Source organism: Amia ocellicauda, chromosome 5, assembly GCF_036373705.1.
Source record: "Amia ocellicauda isolate fAmiCal2 chromosome 5, fAmiCal2.hap1, whole genome shotgun sequence".
Taxonomy (NCBI): domain Eukaryota; kingdom Metazoa; phylum Chordata; class Actinopteri; order Amiiformes; family Amiidae; genus Amia; species Amia ocellicauda.
This window is the reverse complement of record NC_089854.1, coordinates 17,481,914-17,499,092: the sequence shown is the minus strand read 5'-3', so window position 1 is coordinate 17,499,092 and position 17,179 is coordinate 17,481,914. Positions and strand designations below refer to the sequence as shown.

At 42.9% G+C, this 17,179-nt stretch overlaps 1 protein-coding gene across 1 annotated transcript in view; it reads left to right on the top strand.

The window, feature by feature from the left end:
- The first annotated feature begins 4,055 nt into the window (after nt 1-4,055).
- The window catches only part of itpkcb (inositol-trisphosphate 3-kinase Cb), a 47,066-nt gene continuing 33,942 nt past the window's right edge, over nt 4,056-17,179 (top strand). Inside the window, exon 1 of the mRNA XM_066704060.1 lies at nt 4,056-4,204. The gene's annotated coding sequence lies outside the window, so the exon portion shown is untranslated. The remainder of the gene's footprint in view (nt 4,205-17,179) is intronic.

Sequence of the window (17,179 nt, the reverse complement as noted above, 5' to 3'; positions counted from 1 at the left end):
CCTGTCTGTGGCTGCGATGCTGCGATCTTTGCTTTCGCGCCGGTTTCTTTGCTTTCGATTTATTTTTTTCGTTACGAGTTTTGGCGCCGTTTTGTCGTGAGGGCGGGATTTACAGGGAGGCGGGGATCCTGGGTCTCCATTGGTCCAGCAGGTTTGAGTGACGGCTCTTCCTGACCCAATCAGTGATCAGGTGGGCTGCTCTGGTGATTCTGGGTCGGATGCGAATCCACTGCCTCGGTTTCAACAGCAGCGCCGGTTCAGCGACTCATTAAACCCCCTGTCTGCGCAGACCTGCAGCCAAGAGCTGCACAATCACTGGATCACCGCCATTAGAGCCCAACATACAGCACTGAAACACAACACAGGATCCACCTGCTCCGTGCACAGTAACATGTTTAATATCATGTTCATATGAATGTCACCTGCAGAAGCACTTTAATTCAGCTGCTCAGATAACAGCGCCAGACTGATGGAGATCACGTCATTAGCAAGAGGCAAATGGAGGGGCATCGTATTCATTAAGAGCATGTGATGTCCCAGTTTATGTTTAGGTAAGAAACGCACACACACATACATAATACACACAAAGCATGCTTTGTTTATAATTAAATTCCATGTAGTTGCGCCACTCAGTCTATGGGTCAGTCAGCGGTGACGTCAGATGTGTTGCAGAGTGACTGTCAGACCAGCCCACCTGATCACTGATTGGGTCAGGAAGAACCGTCACTCAAACCTGCTGGACCAATGGAGACCCAGGATCCCCGCCTCCTTGTAAATCCCGCCCTCACGACAAAACGGCGCCAAAACTCGTAACGAAAAAAATTAATCGAAAGCAAAGATCGCAGCATCGCAGCCACAGACAGGGACTGCAGGCGAGCGCGTCAGTCTTGCTCTCGATTTAACATTTTTGCTTTCAAGTTTGTTTGTTTTTGCTTTTGATACATTTTTTTATTACAATTCTATAAATTTTGCTTTCGATTTTTTAATTTTTTATCTCAACATCATTTTTTTCTCAAGTGTTTTTTTTTTTGGTTCGTTTACAATATACATATTTTTTTTCTTGAATGCGATACTTATGGCGCTAATTTGAGCCCATACTCTATTGAATCTTAAATTGGTTTTCCTGATGTTACCGACCATAACAAACCACATACATCCACTAGGGGGAGACATTGATGGTAATGTGTGAAAAAGACCAATTTTACATTCTACTGGAGACAAACAAAATGTCAAGCTTTTGTATTACCACAGGGATGTATCACACTGGCCATTAAACCACTACAGTCATCAGGTAATAATAATAATAATAATAAAAACTGTCCTCGGGAAGCTGATCTGAATGTGTGAAAAGGTTGCTTTTAAAATGGCAGTGGGGGTGCTCCTTCCACAGCTTGAAAGGAACAGATTACCTGTAGGAAAAGGGAGAGGGATAGACACAAATTAGACACCTGTGGGGAGAGAGATACAGAGGACATTAGCCCTCCAGCACAAGGCTTCTCTGGAAGTCTGGCTGCATCCCAAACCACCCCCTTGCTCCCTGCTCCCTTCGGTAAGTGTACACTTCATGTGGCGTTTTACTAATGTCACAGAGTGAGCGAGGCAGTAGGGTCCAGGGAGGAGGGAAAGTGCCCAATTGGACACCTTTCAACTCTCACTCCCAACCCAATTCTGAGGCATTTGTTTGAGCAGAGCAGAGTTTGCTGCACACAACAGCACAATTTATTCCTCTGTCCCTGTTTTTTTTAACTGCAATATTGAAATACAGTGCTAGCTTATATAATGTAACTAGATTGCTTCTTTATTAATTCATTAATTGAAAGCTAATTTCTCTACTGTATTTTGTACTTGTTGTAGGTCATACATAACTAGGATGTATGCTTATCATTGTATTTTGGACTTGTTGTATTTACTATATTTTGTAATGTTTTGACAGCTTTTTGTGACAAGGTAAGAGCATATACTATTAAATCAGTAATAATAATAATTCTTATCAAAAAATAATTTAAATTTTGAAATAATGAATAAGATAGATTAATTTCATTAGTTATAGAACTCTGTACAACATAAATTTCACAAATAATTTGCTTGTTAAATAACAATATCTCCACTTTGTGTGTATGCCTATTTTCCCACTTGTCTCTACCTCTAATGCAAATAATTCTGGGACTTCTTCTGCAGAAGTGTCCTCTTGTGTACACTACACTGCAGCGAAGGAAACATTGGAGGCCACATAAAGCTCCCTTCACTCATTCCTTGAGGAATTGGGACACCCCTTAAGATGGGATGTTCCACAGCAACCTGCTAGTAAAGACAGAGCCGCATGAAACCAGGTCCAGCAGCCGGGAAAGTGAATTGTGATGCCTCGCTTGGTCTAAATCCACAAGGTTGCAATACACAAGCAGCCTGAGTCCACCCTTCTGAGACAAGGGAACCATAGATAATTTGCTTTGGTAATTTTTCACCTTCAGCCTGTTTTTCCGGCCATAGTTTGACCACACGGTTTCCAATAGTTTCACCACCAATAAGCCCCACTGCCGGTACTTTATAATACCACAATACCCCAATTTCCTATCATAAGCTTGGCAGGCATACAGCGGTTTTAGGCATAGATATATATGTGTGGGTTCGTATATATTTGTTTGTATACATAATCTTTGCCTTGCATTGAAGGTATTTTAAAGTTAGGCATGACATTATTTTTAGGGGTTCTGGCTCTCAGAATCCCGAGAGGTCAACCATCGAACAAGTAGTGGATATTCTTGCATTTAAATTGTCATGCAAATATGCGGTCCTTCATCTTGAGTGGTTGAAGGTTAGCTGGCCCGTATTTGCCTACTGACTAAGACGAGCAATTGAAGTTCAATTTGCATAATCTGATCCATCGCTGTGCATGAGGCTTCCACGGATACAGAGACAGTGTTTCCAATAGATACCAGCTGCTTCACTTCCAAGAAGAGCACCCGGGGTGAGACGAGACACAAACAGTTCTGGGAACAACTTGTAATTTACAGTAATGTAAATTACAGTTTCAGATTATCTTGAAATGGATGAAAGTGCCACGTTGTAAATGTGTCATTAAAGAAACACCCAGTAAGCATATTTATCCTTGAATTCCTTTTTATCATCATTATTATTCATTTGGTAGACACTACTATAAATATTTACAAGATGACAACATAGTCAGTACACAATACTGCACTTTATACACTGTTTAATTTGTAGCCAAAGTGCTTATATGATTGAATAACAAATGTTTGTCTCAACTGTTGCTGAATTTAAAGTTTAGGTTGCCACATTCTGGGGAAATGGCTCAATCCAGAGGAACCTTGGAGAATGTAGGGGTCTCAGTACCTGAGAGCCAGGCCTTCTCCCACAGGAAATGGAAGCACACCTGCAGGCTATTAATGAGGACTACATTGGACTAATTAACTATTAACTGTTGATGGTGAGGGCCAGAGAGAAAGTCAAGATGAGCTGCAAATCTGAGCTAGATACAAGAAGCTAGGTCCTGTCTTCTTTGTTATGACCACCTTGTTGCAGGGCCTATTTCTGTCTACTCATTTTGTATGACATAAATAAAATACAGGACACTGACTATTTGCACGCCATCCTTTGTGTCGCTGTGTTAGGAAATTGCCACGACCCCACCTAATACTATATGTCACGGCACATCCTGCCCCTCACTGTTACTACTACCACTGATACATGCTCTCAAATGTATTCTATGAGATACAGCAATATATCACCAATACGAATTGGCTGTGTTGATAATTTCCCCTATTATCCCCCCATTAATACACGTATTATTATTATTAAAAGTATTATTATCAAAAATAGTATTAAAAAGTATTATTAAAAGTCGTGCAAATAAATGAAGTATTTCTCACGTAGTAGGTAGAGTACAGTATAATCAAAAGCCTTTGCCTTCGCATGCATTGCTCCGCTGCTGGTTGGTGTGTGTACGCACATCTGGACTGTGTCTGGTGTTTCGCAACAGTGCCGTGACTCAGGCGGGCAGAGGCGCTGCTTGTACGCGGAGCGCAGGAAGGGTGACGTCAGGCGCGGCGGTCCTGCTCTGCGCTGCCGGCGCAGCTTCGGCACATCTGCACGTTTCCTGCGCCGTTTAAATGCCCTGTCCTGGAACCGACAGACAGCCAGAGGAAACCTCCGTCGACAGACCCCGGGAGGCGACCATTGAATAAAGGTCAGTTCGGACGACAGACTCCGTTCAAACTAGAGAAAGTGTGCGTGTGTGAGATCAGCGCTTATGATCCGTTGGTTTGCGTGAGCAAGCTGCTGCGTGTTGACACTGCAGGACCTGTTGGTCGTGGGGGAATGGTGCTCATCTGTTATATCGCTTGCATATAATCGCCCAACTTGTATTGTAGTGAAATGATCTATGCCTTCTCCCGAGCCTCGTCGCATGTGTGAATAGTTGTATGTAAACATGTGCTGACCAGGTGTCCACACGTCCCCTGGTACGAGTGCCATTGCTGTATGCAGTGGTAAAGCGTTACCCATACACACACCAACAGGCCCGACTGCTCCGAAAGTGTGCAGACATTGTGTGAATGGTTGTTTGACGTAACGTTTATTTTTGTTTAACTCTTTGGATTTCATTTCCAGTGGCCCACACGTCTCGCTTTTTAAGAATGAAAGGAATGTGAACTGTGACTTCGTTTCTTACATGTCCCTGCTTCATAAAACCGTTATTTAGCTCAGCCGCGTCGTCTGAGAGGACGGCTTTATAATTGTGATGCAGTTAGTTGTGTTGTGGCACAATCTTGTCTTACCGTTACTTTACCTTTTTATGTATTTGAATGTTTTTTTTACTTACTTTACTTTACTTTCTTGATTTGTTTCTATTACTCCACGTCACTAAGGGTATTTCAGGTTGAACTGTGGAAAACCGCTGTCATCTGCACGGAGCTGGAAGGCGTCGGGTTTTTCTAAATAAACGTGAAGATAAAAGTATAAACGTGATGCGTCAGTGAGGAGCGCAGGGCTTGCGTTTCACAAAACAACTGAATGGGGCAGTTGAAGGAAATATTATATACGCTGTTCAAAACGGGCGTGAGGATAATGTTGCTCATATTGTTTTTCTTAAGGTGTGTAAGTGTATAATGCGTGTCAATGCGCAAAACAAGAACAGATGACATGGAAATCTCCACTTTAAAATGCCCCAAAAGTCGTTGGTTTCAAAGTTGTTAGATGCACATTGAGGACATAGGATATCCTTGTTTGTATGGGAAATCTATAAAACAGGGTGTGTTTAGTGGAAGTGTCTGTTAAAGCAACCAAGGGATTGCAGATCGGTAGGGTTGTCTTGATTAACAGGTCAGTGTCCCCTGTCGTTATCCTGAAGAACAGTGTGAAATACAACAGATCATGTGCTACTTGCCTATTGCAAGTCATACATGCAGGCTATTGCAAGGAACACAAAAGCTGCTTTTTTGGGTGGGAAGCATGACCTCCCTCTATGTTGTAATGCTTTGGGACATAGTTGAAGTGCCAGAGTAGCGTGTGCAGTCAGAAGCGCAACACCAGTGCAATTTTATGGCCAGAGCCTGTTTATGTGTCCAGTGGTGCAATAACATTCACGCAATTGATTGTGAAACACAGTGGTTGTGAACAAAGCCTGCTAAATGTCCAAGGGCATGAATAAAACCCTTTTTCAGTATTGAAGGCTAAAAATAACAGCTTCTCCCTAAACTAGTGTATTGACTAATCATGTGTTGAGGGTACGTTGTGCAGCACCCTCCAACTCAAGGAACACTGTGGTAAAACTTAGAAAGTGGGAAGTTATGCAAATTGCAAGTGACCTCAACCCTGGTCCTGGGGACACACTGTCCTGCTGGTTTCTGTTTCAACAGAGCTCCCAGGTTACATAATTGAAACCTTAATTGAATTAATAATTTGCTTATTTGTACTTTGCTTACAAAACATCGGCAAATCCAAACTTGGATATATAATGTTCTATTTAATATGAAATCACTGTTTAAACTAAGTAGTTAATAGAACAAAATTGAACTCCCTCTCTGCAGTTCTGAAAGGGATTTAAAGTGAACTGGGAAACCTGCTGGACTGTGGCAGCTCCAGGATACTATTTAGTACTCAGTCTTTGATCCCATGGGCTTGGTATACTCAGGCCTAAAATGTTATGAAATGGCACATAGCCCTGGCACATTAAAATGAGCTGCCTTGACAGAGATCAAACTGAAGCAGACTCAACAAAACTCGCATTAAGCAAATTATGAGTTCAGTTAATGGTTCATTTAAGGAATTGAGCTCAGTTCCGGGTTGCGGGCATACTTCTGTAATGAGCTGGAAGGGAAAGCAAGCAAGCAAGAGACCACAGGGACAAAACTGCTCTGGCTCCATTAGAAACTGCACAGAGGGAAAGGATGTATTCATATGGCCATGTAAAAAAAAAATGGCTGCACTCCTCAAGGCCAAAGATGTGTCTACACCAGGGTTGGGCCAATCCAATCCTCAAGGGCCACAGTGGGTTCTGTTTTTGTTTCCACCTCAGGTCTTCATTACTAAATTGATTGGTGTCATTATTGGTATAAGAAGGACAGCAGTGTGGAGTAGTGCTCAGGGCTCTGGACTCTGAAGCAGAGGGTCGTGGGTTCAAACCAAGATGGGGGGCACTGCTGTTGTACCTTTGAGCAAGGTACTTAACCTAGATTGCTCCAGTGAAATCTCAGCTCTATGGGTAATTGTATGTACAAATAATGTGATATTTTGTAACAATTGTAAGTCTCCCTGGATAAGGAATATAATACTAAAGAGGTAAATTACCTACATTTTCTAGGTCTTAGGTCAGTTGTTAGTAGACAGGTATCTGTAAAACCTATGGGAACCCATCCCTTTGAGGCCTGGAATTGGCCTCTACTATAGGAAACACTTTCATGATCAGCTGTTGAACCACTATTGTTGACTATTGTTTGGCTTAGACTACATGTTTCCTAAGTGTTTCTGCCTGCAGATATGACTTAAAAACCCTTTGATTCCCTTTGTAATCTTCTAGTCAATTATATACAAGGCACATTTATGTTTGCCCACCCTTTGCAAATACTGGGGGGGTGGGGTGGAATTCCAAAACATAATAAACCAAAACAAACCTTCTCATTTGCACAACATCTAAGCGCTATTAAATTAAAATGCAAATCCACTCTTAAGGCAAATATTAATCTGTCTTTGAAAACCGGCCACCACGCCATTTGCAAACAGACGGCAGACAATACTGTAGCCCAGACAGAAACTGACAAACAAAAAATATAATGATGATAAAAAAGAAAGAAAGGCACACAAGTACTGAACTGTTTTCATATTAACCATTTATTTTATTTTATTCTTGGGGTGGATCGTGTTACTTTCAGACTGAAGTGCACAATAGTCAGCAAAAGTGCTCCTCTCAGTTAATATCAGTGCACCAGACAGTGTAGCCTTGTTGGATAGCACCTGAAAAAACACAGTTCTAGCAAGCTCTTCTTTGTGCCGTTTTACATACAAAGATGGACTGAAAACATTCCCTATCACGCCAGAGATATGTGGTCCTTTTGTCTTCTTTCACATGTGCAAAGCCACCATGGGTTTGTAATATTACCACGCATATCCATGACATTTTAATTCCTTGTGACAGTAGGTTCTTCTGCTGACTTGTTTGCTACAGAATTTTACCAAAACCCCTTCTTTTTTTAATGTATGTTTGTACATTATTTCCGTCATGTGGAATTCACCAAGTTACCTTAATTATTCCTACAGCTACAGACAGTCACATGTGAGTGCACACACACACACACACACACACACACACTCGGTGGCACACTGACACACACTTACCCCCTCTTGCTCTCTCTCTTACTCTCTCTCTCACACAGATAAATAAATGCCATTCAGACATCAGTTCTTCTTCTGCAGATCCATTAGTCCTGCCTCCCCCCAGGTGCCTGACTGCCTCGGCTCACTCTGTTGCCCCCCCCCCCCACACACACACAATGCTGTTCGTAAGCAATAGAACTTTACAGTGTCTTTGCACCTTTTAACTCCCACTCAAGACTCATCTGTTTAAATTATCACCTGTAGACCATTCTTGTTTTATACCTTCATTAATTTCCTGTCATGTGTAGAAGGATATTTAGAGTGATGTTGTCACTCTTGTAAAATGGTGTATATGTGAAACACTGTATATTAGTGATAGGTAAACCTTGTCACACACTAACGGAACTGTGGTCAGTTAATTCTGTGCTCATAGGAATCAAGTCCCACCCAATGTTTGTTGTTTTGGTTGGGCTTAGTTTTGGAACCAAGACTTGCACATTAAAATCTGATTTTGGCATGCATTGTTTTAACTGCCCAGTAGAGCATTAGGAATATGCTGGAGTTCTCACTGTGCAACTCCCTGCACATTGCAGGATTTACTGTGTAGTTTTTCTTTCTGCTAAGCCAGTTGTGTGCTTTGCTTTGCCCCACCGTACAACCTATATTTACAAGTTGTGTATTTGGTTTTCCTAATTAAGCCTAATTATAGGTGATCTACCGGGAAATATTTGCTCAGTGTATTTGTCTTCTTGAGCTCTGTTTGCTCTGTCGCTCCTGGTGGTTCCTTTGGGTGTCGCCCTCTCATGCACGTCTGCCGTGTGCTGCCCCAGCGCTGGATCAACATCCGTGTGCACTGCGGGGGGCTGGCGCCGTCTGTCACAGCTGAGTTCCAACTTTTGCAGGAGGAAATTGGTGGATAGTTGCAATTGGATGCTCCCAATTCCCTTCTCTATTCTCCATTCTCCTTTTTCCCTGGTCTCAACCAACATTCAATGCCAAATTAGAAAAAAAGAGGTGACAGATGCATGTGTCTGAATGTGTCAAGTGACGAGCAATTCAAAGCACTCCCTGATGACCCAGGATCCCAGTTCAAACCCTTCCCTCGACCATGTGAGGGTGCCCATCTCTCCGCCAGACAATAACTTAACCCTTAATCAAAACAACAAAGTTAATTGGGTACTTTTTAATTGGTGTTTAACCCTATAACAACTGGAGATTGGAGTTTACCTGTTGAATTTTTGAACTTTTCCTAATGTTAATTTATATATATATTGTATTAAGCAATACGTTCTTTAGTTCAGTTAAAGTCAGTGGAAGCTCAGTTAGAATGAGAGCCAGCAGAATTCTGCTACCATAGAGCAAACACTTCCTACAAACAGCCTCCAGTCACAAGGGCCAAGCATAGTCCAGAACTGGCTAATTTATCAGTTCCAGTTCAACTGCAGCACTGCCATGCTTAAGATTTCAAAAACATCATCCTCCAGTCTACAGGCTAATTTTGCTTTCTGAACATTACAGTATATCTGTTTATATTGCTTTGTACATCACCTTTCAGGTCATTTTGTAATTCTTCAGCATGTGTGTACTGAACAAGATAGCATTGTAATTGTAATTAAGACTCACAAAAACTGCTGTAATTGCAATTTTAATTATAATTGACAACAGATCTGGGTTAGACCGTTCTTTCCACCTATCAGTGATTTGTCTGTATTAGATTTTAGTCTTAAAGAGAATGAGAATGTTTTTCTTCTTTGATGGTTTGATGGTGGGGTGGTGGTCGTGGTGTGAGTGTGGGGGGGAGGGTGTGAGGCGCGGGCGCGTTGTGGTGTTCTCAGAGACAATCAGGGTGTTAGTGGAGAGAGTCTGTGTGGTCTTTGTGGTTGGAAAGAGAAAAACAAAGCAAAAGAGATAGAGTTAGGGGAAGGTGTGGTGGTGGTGTGGGGGGGGGGGGGGTCAGCATCAGAATGAGGCCCAGCAACTGGCCTGAGGACATACCCAGATCCCACACACTAAATGTGCTTGGCCAATGGTTATATCTACAGAGAGATGGATAGATGGAAGAATGGGTTGATGGACTGGCAGGTAGATGCACAGATAACCACTGTGGATAAAATCTTACATGCCTTTGATAACTGATGGCAGAAAATATAAGACTCCAGAGAACAGATATCTGATTTCCAATAATATATTCCAAATGTGAAGTGAGACAAAATGTTGCAGAGTCCTCTTTTCCACAATTTTCACATTTTTAGTTAGTTCATTAGTTAATGAATATATTTAATATTTAATATATGTATGGAAGCTAATTTGTTTCCCAAGGGTGTGCACCAAATTACCTGCCCTGGGATGTAGGACAAATTAGCTTTTTTGAGTATTTCAGCCTCGCTCAACCCACAGTGACCTGTCATGGATTGGTCTGTTTTGGGGATCTGTTCAAACTGTGAGTAGGGTGCCTGAGAATGTCTCTTCAATAAGTGTGGTGTATTTTCAGGTCCAAGTAATGGATTTAGCTCTCCAGGGTATTGCAAAGGCTTGAATTGCATATAATACACATGTCTAGCAGTGACCTCTCCCATGTTGATGTTGATTGCAGCAGCCAGCAATGGTGTCAGGCCTGTCACAACAAAGGAAGTGTAAGATATGTAAGGGGTGGCCCCTGCAGCCCCACCCCCCTCCTCTAGGCCACTCATCCTAGTTGGATCCAGCTTCCCATCACTCTATTCTGAGACACCGAGTCGACGCTGACGCCCCGCTGCAGTTTCCACTCACCAGCACAAAGTGAAATGCAGCAGGAAGACATTTTTTTCTGCTTCCTCATTCTCTGTCTGCATATGGCTCCTATTGACAGATAGAATGGCACCGGGACAGCTGAGCCAAAACTTGTTTGGACTTTTTTCTTCATTCTGCCGTACTCTCCCCAGTCCGTACCAGTTTATACATGGAGGGGCTTCTCTGCAGTGTAGTGTCAGTTCCAAACTACTTATCTCAGCTGACATCACATTGTCAGACATCACACTCTTCGCACAGTCAAATGATGGTTTGAAATGCAGAATAGCATTACAGTACAAGAGCCTTGAAACAGGAACAAGCTGTGAGACTTTCCAAATAGTGCACTGTACATCGGAGCAGAAGGAGCCCATCTTACTGAGTTTTAAGTGCTATAGGCCTACATGAAGGAGTGATAGGGGCTTTCTAGAAGAGGAAGTGGTAACATTCAGAGATGCAGATAGTATGGCCAAAATGTCACTGGTGTCCGTGCGTAGAAAGGCCAGAGGCACAGATCTGTGATTGGTTTCAATCTGAACAGGGCAGAGGGCAAGGGTGCAGAGGGCAGGGGTGCAGAGGGCAGGGATGGCAGGGTGTTTCAGTGTCAGGCCCTAATACAGCTAGAGGGGCTTCTCTGCAGTGTGGCTGTTGAGATTGTATTTTCACTTCATTATTATGAATTGAATGTAATTCTGAGTTTTCTTTCTTTGTTTTCTTTTCTTTCTTCCTCATCTTTTGTCTGCTTTTACTGACTAATCCCTTGTATAAAGCCATGATTACAGATTCAAAGCAGACTCTCTGGTCATTCCTATGTAGTTGATATGTGACAGAGTTTTTATTGTTTAGCCTACTGTATGGTGATTTTTCTTTTACAGCTTTTACTTCAATCAAAATACATTAATGTATATTCCATTTTAATTAATATTTTAATTAAGCTCACTGCAAAGCAAATATTAAAACTGAAAAACTAAGCTTGAATATCATCTTTGCTCTGCAAGTTTTATACATGTAGCATGATTGAATTAGTGCAGAATGGAACGGCAGTCAGTTAATTGCACAGTGTGACACACACACAGGTTTTCTCAAAAGTACATTCTGGGTGAAATAGTTAACGGGGTGTCCGTTTTACATAACGCAGTTAAGACAGGCAAACTAGTGTCAGTGCATCAGTTCCAAACTGCTTATCTCAGCTGTGAAAATGCAAAGCATCCTTCTCTTCAACTCTGGGCTATCTGGGCTTATCTCAAGTTACACTGCAATTGGGACTTCAAAGCTCAGCGTCGGTGCATGTGCTGTGTGAAGGGGCAGTTGCCTATTATTGGCGTTTTTCTATATTTTTGCTTTCTTGCTTGTTTTAACCTCCCATGCTTCCACTGCAGATGATTGTGATGATAAACTCTTGCCAATGACAGCATAGTTGATACTAGAGATTACAGAATGTGGCTATAGTGCAGGGCTGGTCACAGACTGTAGTTTGGGCCCCTAGTAATTTAGAGGGCGGTCAGCAGCATAATTTCTATATTATCATATGTTCCAGTTATATTGCCTGGAGGGGAGGCAACCATTAGGCCTAAGCTTAAACAGTAGAGCCCCCCAGATTGAGTTTTTCAATCTTTTCATTTATTTTTTCTTTCTTTTTCCCTCTCTGTTTGAAGTGCTCTGTGGCAGTTTACTGCAAAGGGTGCTATACGAAAAAATACAAATTGAATTGAATGATAGGAACTTGACTGTCATACTGCAGGCAGGAGGTTCACAGTTCTGATGGGGGGGGTTCTGGCCACATGCCAGGGGGAGGGAGCAACCCGACTCACCAGCCAGATGGCAGACCCTCTCTATGAAGGCCTGGTCACAATCCATGCTTGCTGGCTGGCACCGATCCCTTCTCTGGACATCTGAACAGTTGGTACCGGTTCAGGAACTAGATTGTTTTCAGGGCAAGGTAGGGGAGGGTTGTTCAGGATAAGCATATGACCTTTGTAGAGGTTTTGCAATGGACTTTCCCTTTTCACTTTTCCTTTCCATTCGCTGCCTTAGGTACTTCAAGATATTAAATTACCTAACTATGTTAGCTCTACCCCCCCCCACCACACACACACATACACAAGGAGGCCGCTCTGCTCTTGCACAGTGACTCAGTCTAACCAGAAAGCGGAAATCAACAGCTCCTCAAAATTGTGGCTTTTGTTTTCACTTCAAGGCAGTTTTTTTGTGTGAGAGTGTTTTGTTCAGTTTTGTTTCACACGAATGTGGATTCAAGAAAAAAAAAAGGAAACTGTGGAAACAGTTTGCGTAATGGTACTGTACCTGGTCTCCAATGCAGTGTAGTTTCCAGGGTTGGTGCTCCACATCTCTGCGCCAGCTCATGCTGAAGGAGACCAAGTTTGTTGTAGGGCAGAAAAGGTTAAGGCACACTTTATTTTAACTTTTGTGGTCGAGAGTGAGGTTTACTGAGTCTCTTTGTGCACTGCCCCCTGATTTTCCCCACCCCAGTCCTAAAGGCACTGAAGAAAAACCCCACCCTACCTCCCTCACCCTCCCACTTTGGAAACATCAGCCCTGACTTTTCTGCTGTACAGTTACCACTCAGAAACTTCTCTTGTCTTGGCGGCCTGGGTTTAACTCAGTGTCATTTAATCTGTGCCACTGTTAACAGTATTAATGGTACACCTGCTCTTCCAATAGCAGCTACTCCTGCTACTACTAGCTTCCTCTCCCAGTTTATTACTACAGTAATACTATTGCTTCTGCTAGTGATATTACATTTAGAATTACACAGTTACTATGGGTATTTCTACTGTTTGCTCTATTCTACTGGATTTCTTCTTTGATATCCAGAGATTCGGGTTGATTATCATTTCCAGATATTTGAATGAAGGCACGCAACGGAAGAGCCACCAATCACTACTAAAGCAATAAAACAACTCTTAAAGAAATTACAGAAGTGCAGGGAAATATATACATCTAGTTTTCATGGGTGTATTGATTGGCATGGCACACTTGGTGGAACCTGGGAGTGGCCAGTGGTTCACAATCTGCCAGTTGATCTTGAAGCCTTAAAGAGCGTATCTTCAAATAACTCGGCAGCACAACCCCCCTGAACACCACCACCGCAACCACCCAATGTAGAGTCTACTCCTGAAGTGAAAATTAATGCACAAGGTTTTAGAGTGAATTTTGAAAGAGGGAAAGAAAACTTTAGAACTGGATGTGCATATAATGGCCTTTTTTCATACATGCAATCATCCTGCTGCATGTGTTCTCAGGCTGGCATTCTGTTGCTCTTTCAGTTTAGATTCTTCTTTGCATAATAAATGAAAATGTAGAACGTGGAGTGTAAAGACCATATAGTCATCATACACAGTCTAAAATATTGTTTGACTGCTTCCCTGCATTATTAACACTCAAATTGTTAGCAGCTTGTGACTTATCTTGGAAGGTTTGCATGTCTTCACTTAATGTTCGCTTCATGACTGCAGGCAGTAGGACAAGCACAGTAACATGGAGAGAGAATAAATTTAAAAAAATAAAGGGTTTTAAGTTGAAGATCAAAATCTGAACTGCACCGGAAGCCAGAGCAGCCATAACAAAGGTGCTGTGTTGTTGCTTTTCTGTGTGTGTTTTCTCTCACACAGGATTGCATCCCTCTGACCGGTCACATAGTCCTACGCTGTTCCACATTCTGACCCAGGACAGGTTGACCTTGAGCAGTGGGCTGGTGGGATTGAGGGAGAGGAGGAGGAGGGGACCCAACATTTGGAAACATGCAGAAAGTACATCAGTGCAGTGGTGAACTCGTCTCGGGAGTCAGGGCTGCTGCTGCTGTTGTTGTGGTTTTGCCGAGGTGTCTCTGTTGGCGCGCTGCACAGTTGCAGAGCTCCTCTCTTGTACCTCTGTGGTTGAGCTCCGCCAGTAAGGCGCTGTAATCTGTGCTCTGCGTGCACCCAGTGCTATGACAGACACAGGCTGCTCACATCCGCCTCACAGAACTGCCTGCCAGCCTGCCTGAGAGAATAAGGGATGCACACTGCCCACCTCCCCTCTAAACCCCTCAGCGCCTGATCCACACCGCCCCAACAGAGCTACAAACCCACTACACCAAAAGACCTTGATGTGGGGGGGTGGGGAACTTCAGGGCCTATACAGTTAGAGGCACATGCTTATTGCAGATTTTCAAAATGCCTCCCCCCTTCTTCAAGGAGTTCAGAGTCAAATTAACCCCCTATCTCCATGAAAATTAGAGAAATGCTCCCCCATTTTACAACTTTTAATTTGTACCTTCCATTAAAACTGAATTTTACAAGGGAATTGTACTGACCAAAACAAAACAAGATCATCGTAAAATAATCCCCCCTTTTTTTCTCCTTAATTTCTTTAATTTAATTCCTTTCAAAAACAAATCCGTTCTCAAATGAATAGGGAATGCGCGGATGTGTATGAAAACATGTATAGAGGGCCAACACCAGGTTTTAACCAGGGTTTTTAATACCAGGGGTAATGACATCGCCACAGCAGGCTCATTTGTAATACACTGTGTTGCATGAACACTTTCAGAACCCAAGATAGGAAACCAGATTCCCATACCATAGCAGCCCAGTTTGTTCCCCATGCTTTAGAAGCTGCAGGCTGGGTGTACAAATGATGCTGATGCAAGAGAAAAACAAATATCACTTAAGCTGTTTCAGATACCTGAAACCTGTCTGTTTATTCAAATACTGTGGAAAGACATTTTTCGAGAGGTGCAGGAGAGTCCTGTAGTGCAGACATGTAGGTCAGGGATGTGCATTTCACTGTGGCTGGAAAGAAGAAGGTTTGATGCATCTGCATTTGCATCAGTACTTTCAATTTTGAGGCAGGAATTAATAGAAGATATCTTGATTGTGCTCCAATCGGAATATGGTGAGTCTCAGGACTCAATTTGCATTTACCATCAGTCCGTTCACAAAAGACTCATCTCTATTCATGGGTCTGAATTGCACTAATTAAAAATGCATTTTTCTCCTCCCATGTCCCCCTTTGTGTTTTGCATGTGTGGTTTTGTCAAATCAGACAGGAGGCTGGAGAGTCAAGCTAGCCTTACTGTCTGGCCAAGTATGACAGTGAGTGCGCAGTTGGGAAGGAAAAGGAAAAAAAAAAACATAGGCAGGCTGTAAATGGCTTTCATAGCGAAGCCCTGCAATTGCATTGTGTTGATAACACCGGTACCTTTCTCTGTTCTCCTCCACACACAACTGATAATCCTCAGTTAAGCTAATCCTCCTCATGTCTATAAACACATACAACTACTCTAGGTACAGTGCATCCGGAAAGTATTCACAGCGCTTCACTTTTTCCACATTTTGTTATGTTACAGCCTTATTTCAAAATGGATTAAATTAATTATTTTCCTAAAAATTCTACAAACATTACCCCATAATGACAACGTGAAAGAAGTTTGTTTGAAATCTTTGCAAATTTATTAAAAATAAAAAAATAAAAAGCACATGTACATAAGTATTCACAGCCTTTGCCATGACACTCAAAATTGAGCTCAGGTGCATCCTGTTTCCACTGATCATCCTTGAGATGTTTCTACAACTTGATTGGAGTCCACCTGTGGTAAATTCAGTTGATTGGACATGATTTGGAAAGGCACACACCTGTCTATATAAGGTCCCACAGTTAACAGAGCATGTCAGAGCACAAACCAAGCCATGAAGTCCAAGGAATTGTCTGTAGACCTCCGAGACAGGATTGTATCAAGGCACAGATCTGGGGAAGGGTACAGAAACATTTCTGCAGCATTGAAGGTCCCAATGAGCACAGTGGCCTCCATCATCCGTAAAAGGAAGAAGTTTGGAACCACCAGGACTCTTCCTAGAGCTGGACGCCCGGCCAAACTGAGCAATCGGGGGAGAAGGGCCTTAGTCAGGGAGGTGACCAAGAACCCGATGGTCACTCTGACAGAGCTCCAGCGTGTCTCTGTGGAGAGAGGAGAGCCTTCCAGAAGAACAACCATCTCTGCAGCACTCCACCAATCAGGCCTGTATGGTAGAGTGGCCAGACGGAAGCCACTCCTCAGTAAAAGGCACATGATAACCTGCCTGGAGTTTGCCAAAAGGCACCTGAAGGACTCTCCGTCCATGAGAAACAAAATTCACTGGTCTGATGAAACAAAGATTGAACTCGTGTCTGGAGGAAACCAGGCACTGCTCATCACCTGGCCAATACCATCCCTACAGTGGTGGTGGCAGCATCATGCTGTGGGGATGTTTTTCAGAGGCAGGAACTGGGAGACGAGTCCGGATCGAGGGAAAGATGAATGCAGCAATGTACAGAGAAATCCTTGATGAAAACCTGCTCCAGAGCACTCTGGACCTCCGACTGGGGCGAAGGTTCATCTTCCAACAGGACAACGACCCTAAGCACACGGCCAAGATAACAAAGGAGTGGCTACAGGACAACTCTGTGAATGTCCTTGAGTGCCCCAGCCAGAGCCCAGACTTGAACCCAATTGAACATCTCTGGAGAGATCTGAAAATGGCTGTGCACCGACGCTCCCCATCCAACCTGATGGAGCTTGAGAAGTCCCGCAAAGAACAATGGGAGA